The sequence below is a fragment of the Lepus europaeus genome, chromosome 18 (genome assembly GCF_033115175.1).
Source record: "Lepus europaeus isolate LE1 chromosome 18, mLepTim1.pri, whole genome shotgun sequence".
Lineage (NCBI taxonomy): Eukaryota > Metazoa > Chordata > Mammalia > Lagomorpha > Leporidae > Lepus > Lepus europaeus.
Window position 1 is genome coordinate 22,616,969 of NC_084844.1, and position 5,467 is coordinate 22,622,435.

Below are 5,467 nucleotides of genomic sequence, written 5' to 3' on the forward strand. Positions count from 1 at the left end.
ATGGGGAGGAACAGGTCTGGCCTGCTCAGAGGGGTGGTCTTTTTCCTCTTCACCGACAACCCCCGAAAGGCTCCCTCCGCCTCCCCTCCCCCAGACTCCCATGCCCGCGGCAGTCTTGGAATATTTGGAGAGGGGTCTGAGTCCCAGGGGTCTCCATCCTAAAGCCTAAACACGCCTAGGAGTCCTGCGGAGGGGCTGCTTCTGACACTCCTACTCAAGTCATTTTCCTGGAAACCCTGGCTTGAAATGGGGGCTGTAGTGTTGGGGTTGGCGACTGAGGCTTTTAAAGGTTTGGTCAAAATGAGATCACCCTGACAAAAGCAGGGACGTCAAAGGCAGCTGGAGAAGGAGGTGGACTGGATGATTCCCAGCAGACGTCTCCTGGAGGACTGGGGGCAGAACAGGGCACCCCAGGAGCTGGCTCTCCTCTGCAGGGAGCCCCTACCTCCACCCTCCCGGCCTGGGGAGCACAGTCCCCCAGGCTGAGGCCCTTCCCAAGGCCCTACCGGGATTCTCCGGCGGTTTCTGAAGAATTTTGCTGGAATTCTTTCAAAATTTCACCATCTTCCCTGGGATTCTCCTGGGACTGCATCTCTAGAGTGAGCTCCCTCACAGACTGGGCTCTCGGTCCGGTCCCTAAGATCGGTCCCTGTCCCTTACCAACTTCTGAATCACACCTACTTTGGGGAGAAAGGAGTTGGCCCGATTGCTTCTCCCCCACTTTTTTCTAGGACTACGCAGCAAACCCTGCATCCCATCCCAGACTCAAACTTGAGGAAGGCTGGTCTGCCTCCGGCGTGGCCTGCAGAAGCAACAGGAGAGAAAAGACCTGGTTCTTATCCTGCCCTGGGAACAAGGGCAATCGGGCTTTTCTCCCACTCAGCCAGTTTCCCAGAACCCGCTCTGAAGTTCCAGACTGGGCAGGGCTGGGTGGGATCCAGGTGGCTTGGGGCCCAAAGCAAATGACTCCTCCGCTCCGCGTGGCTCCCCTGGCCAAACAGGCAGACACACCCCTCCTCCAGCCACTCCATGCCACTCTGGTCCATCTTTGAAGCTCGATGCCCACTCCTTTTGAAGGATGCTGATGACGCTTAGGCCACTGCATCTGTGGCTGCGTTGGGTTGGGGGTGTCCCGGCCCCTTTTAGGGCGGGGATCCCGAGAACACCTCTGCTACTGGCAAATCCTGGCACTCACACGGGCCGCCCGTTCCTTTCTCCTCGCTGCCTGCACTCTGGCTGCCCTCTAGCCTCCCATCGCCCTCCCCAACACTCTACTTCCCTGGCGAGATGGCAAGATGAGCAGGAGAAGAAGATGTGCACGGACACGCGGCCCCAAACGCCCCCTCCCAGGTCTCTTTCTCTCGCTCCTTCTCCCGCTTGCGCGCACACACACCCAAAGGAGCTTAGCAGCAGAAGGAGGGGGCGGCAGAAGGGGCCAGCGAGGTGGTGCTGGGGGCCAGAGGCAGAAGGCGCCACGGAGACCCCCTGGTGCCCCATCTGAGCAGCGGGATCTCCAAGCGCACACCAGCCGCTGTGCTCAGCCCGACGGCTGGGACCGGGTTCAATCAGGAGGGCGTTTTCCCTTTGATTTTCCGGCTTGCATCCCAAGTCCAGCGTTTGGAGGATGTCAGAGAAACAGAGCTATCCCTGCATCCAGGCCGTTTGCCTATCTGGTGGGGAAGGGAGGGAAAGCCGCTGCTGCCTCTCCCCTGGCCCTTCCACTCTGACCTGGAGCGTGAACGCTGAGTACCGACCCCTCCTGAAAAGCTAGCTCGGATTTTGTCACCCAGGGGAACAACCCAATAAGCAGCTGGGGGGAAATGGAGCCCCTCAAGGGTCAGCGGCAGGAAAGCCCTGGCACCTGGGACTCTTTGGAGTTGTTTCTGCCCCTGCACCCCTTCCTTCCCCTGGGAAGCTGGCAGGCGGGGGCCGCTAAGCTTTCTGGCAGAGGTCAGAGAATTCGTCCCTTCCCGCACAGTCCTGCTCCCTTCTCTTCCCCAGACCCTTTCACAGAGAGTCATTGGCTCCTGGGGGGCTCTGCTGGCTGGGGGGGGGGCAATCAGACAGAAGCGTGGTTCTGGATTCCTCTCTTTCGTCCCGGTCCCAGAGGAAGATGAGGTAGCACGGGCAGAGCTTGGTGGCCTGCACCGTACTCCCACCTGACACCAGAGGGGCAGCCGGGACCCCACCACCACCTGCTCCGAAGTGCTGGAAGGAGAAAGCTGCCTTGTGCGGGAAGTGGGAGGGGCAGACAGGCCTCTGTGGTCCCAGGCTTCCCAGCTCGCACCCCAAGGCTCTGCCACTCTCCCTTCCTTCCTCAGGGCTAGGGCACCCAGGTGCTGGCCACAAACCCAGAGCAAAGGTAACACCTGGCCCTGGAGAAACCCTGCAACCCTGTCTTGGTTCTGAATCCTGAAGCAGCTCCTGCCTTCCTGTCCCTCATCTTCAACAATTTTTAACAAAGTTTCTGCTTGGGGGAGAAGGGGTAAGAACACCTGCACCCCGACCCCATCCCCACCCCTTGGGAAACTTTCTCCATCCTAAAGAAGCCGCCCTGGGAGTGTGGGCGGGCGGGGCTGGGCTCACCTGCCAAGGGCGATGGGGGGGTTCCCAGGGGAGATGCCAGTGATGGGGTTTCCTTAGCCCCTTGGTGTGGGGAGGGGTCGGGCAAAGGAACCCCAGGGCACCAGCCACGCGGGCGGTAGCTGTGGCAGACACTGGGTGTGCGCCTGAGTATGGTTCTGGCGATGCCAAGTCTCTTGCCTGGTCCAGCGCCCGAGTGCGGCGGTCTCGGGCTGCGAGTTCCACACCCAAGGTGCGAGCCTGGTATTTGGTTGTTCAACCCTCTCTCTCTCTCTGCCTCTCAGTTTCTGTCTGGGTCTCATTCCTTTTTGGATTAATTGAGTTAGGAACGGGTCTTTCCAGGGCTTTCCCAGCTCCAGCTAGAGGCTGCGCTGGCCAGGAGGCCAAGGCAGCGAGGTCAGGTCCCGCCGGAAACTCGGGAGCCCCCAAGTCCCTTTGGGGACCCGCGTGCCAGTTCCTACCCTCAGCCAAGTCTTCGCCAAGGGCACAGCTGGGCGGGGTCTGGGCAGTGCGCCCGGCTTGGGACATCTGTTCTCGCCAGAGTCGCATTAAAGGCGAGGGGTGGGGGGCGGGGGGCTCCAAACCAGCCCCTCAAGCCCAAGCCGATGCCTGCTTTCTCGACCGCAGGCGGAGGCAGGAGGGGACAGCGGACTCGCATCGTTTTTCCTTCTCCCTGGGGAACAGCGAGAGAATCAGGGTGGGGGCAGGTGGGGCTTTCTCTCTCTCTCTCCTTCCGTGAACGTCGCCCGCTCTCCCGACAGAGGCCACGTCAGGCCTCGCTCCGGAGGGCAGCAGGGGGCTCGTGCCCCGCACGCGCGGCCGGGGAGCCTCGGGAGGTGCCGGCGCCGGGAGCGCCGCGGAGGCTGCGGACCGGCCGGGCGCAGACCGGATCCCGCTTGCTGCGAACTCTGGGCTCCGAGAGCGAGGCCGGCGCGCGGCGCAGGGGGAGGGTTAAAAACAACTCAATTAAAATATCGAAAACATTTGGGTTTATATGAAGGGGAGGGCGGTGCTTTAAAAAAAATATATCAGAACCATAAAGCCCCTAATCAACCAAACCAAAATCCTTAACTACTGATCATTTTGTAGAAAAAGACAGAAAAATCCCTCCGACGTTTCTCCCCCGGTGCCGCCACGAAAAGACTCCCGCCTGGCCAAGCCCGGAGCCCCGACGCCCCTTCACCACCCCGGCGCCCTGGCGCTCAGCCCAGGTCGCCCCCTGCCCACCCTTCGCTAGCGCGTTGGTGCCAGTCTGTGCCACTCAGCCGGTGCCCGGTGCCCGGTGCCAGGCGCGGGGGGAAGGCGGGGAGGAGCCCAGGCTCCAGCTTAAATTCCATGGCATCTGTTCATTATTATACAGTGAGGATTTTTATATGGACAGCTAAATTAAAGACAGATTTTTGCCAGAATTGCAGATCCCATAAAAATGATGACACAGGATGGGGGCTTTTTCTTTTCAAAGAAAGAAAGAAAAAGATTTTAAAAAGCGCCACCCCGCAGACCACAACCCAGACCCCACTGTGCCTCTCTCTTGTCTTTCAGGGGATTCTCTGACCCCTTTGCCCACCTTTCTGTCTTCCAGTAGCTCCAGCTGCTCCCAGGAGACCCAAGCCCTGTGGCTTCTCATGCCCAGCCCGCTAGCAGATGCCCAGTGGCCAACCAATTCGCTCCCGCAGCCGCCGTGGGGGGCCAGGTCAGGCGCGCAGGGGTAAGGTGGGGACAGCAGCAGGCATGGTGTCCGCCCTGGGAAGGCAGAACCTGAAACCGGCGGCGGTCAGAGGGCCTGCCCCTCCTGTGTCCCTCTTTCAAAGCGCAGGCTGCACTTGGGGTGGGTTGCCAGGCTCCCGGGTGTGCCGCTGAGGACCGGGCATGCTGGGCCAGCACTCAGGGATACGGGGCAGCACCCTCGTCCCCCTCTCCAAGGAAGAAGGTGACAGAAGGATTGAGCCTGGGGTGCAGTTTGAAATTTGTGAAAGTTCTTTAGTTTCAAATGTCAGAGATTCTAGAAAGCTGGAACCCGCACAGGGGTGGTGTTCTGGGATGCCCGAATTCTAGAATTCCAGGAGGGTCCTGGGTGAGGACGCAGACCTCAACGACATCACTGGTTCTGTTTGCCAGGCTGCGGCTTTGACCACGACCACCTTGAGGGGGCCTCAGCTCCTGGGAAAATGTGGGTGGGCAACAGGAGGAGGGCAGAAGGGGCCGGGGTCCTGGAAGTGTGCCTCTACAGTTAGTGGCAGCCTTTCTTGTTTGTCTTTCTTCCTTTTTTAATGATTTCAGGGAAGAGAAAGAACTATCTCCAGAGTTCTGTGTTCTGCAGACGATCACTGTCTGTGACTCTGTCTGCGGAGCTGTCTGCTCGTCTCTCCTGGATTCGGAGCTGACAGAATTCATATCAGAAGAGTGAACGCAGGGACATCTGTGTGCGGAATGACTGTGCCTACTGGAACCTGCCAATCGCTCCTGGCACCAGTTGGGTAACAAATGCCTGTTACCTCGGAATGCTGGCGGGTGGGGGGGCGGGCGCCTGGTACCGCCCTGCTGCCAAGGGCTGCCAAGACCCCCTCCTGCCCGCTGCGGGTCCCGCCCCCTTCCCTGAGTTGGGGGGGGTCTTCAGAATCGGATTATTCATTAATTAGCAGTGATTAGAAAATTCGGGTGTCTCTCAGCCACTGCCAAGCCTGTCCCTTCCTCCTCCCGGATCCGGATCCCCACCCCGCTCCTGCCCTCCCCCTAGGTTTTCTGGATTAACTCCGGGATTCTACCTGGGGCAGGGGGCCAGTTGGTGGGGAGGGGCTCCCGGGAGGCAGAAAAAAGGGGTCCCTAGAGGGAAGAATTCTGCCGAAGTTGCCAGGAGGAGTTTCTGTTGCAAAGTGTGAGGGTC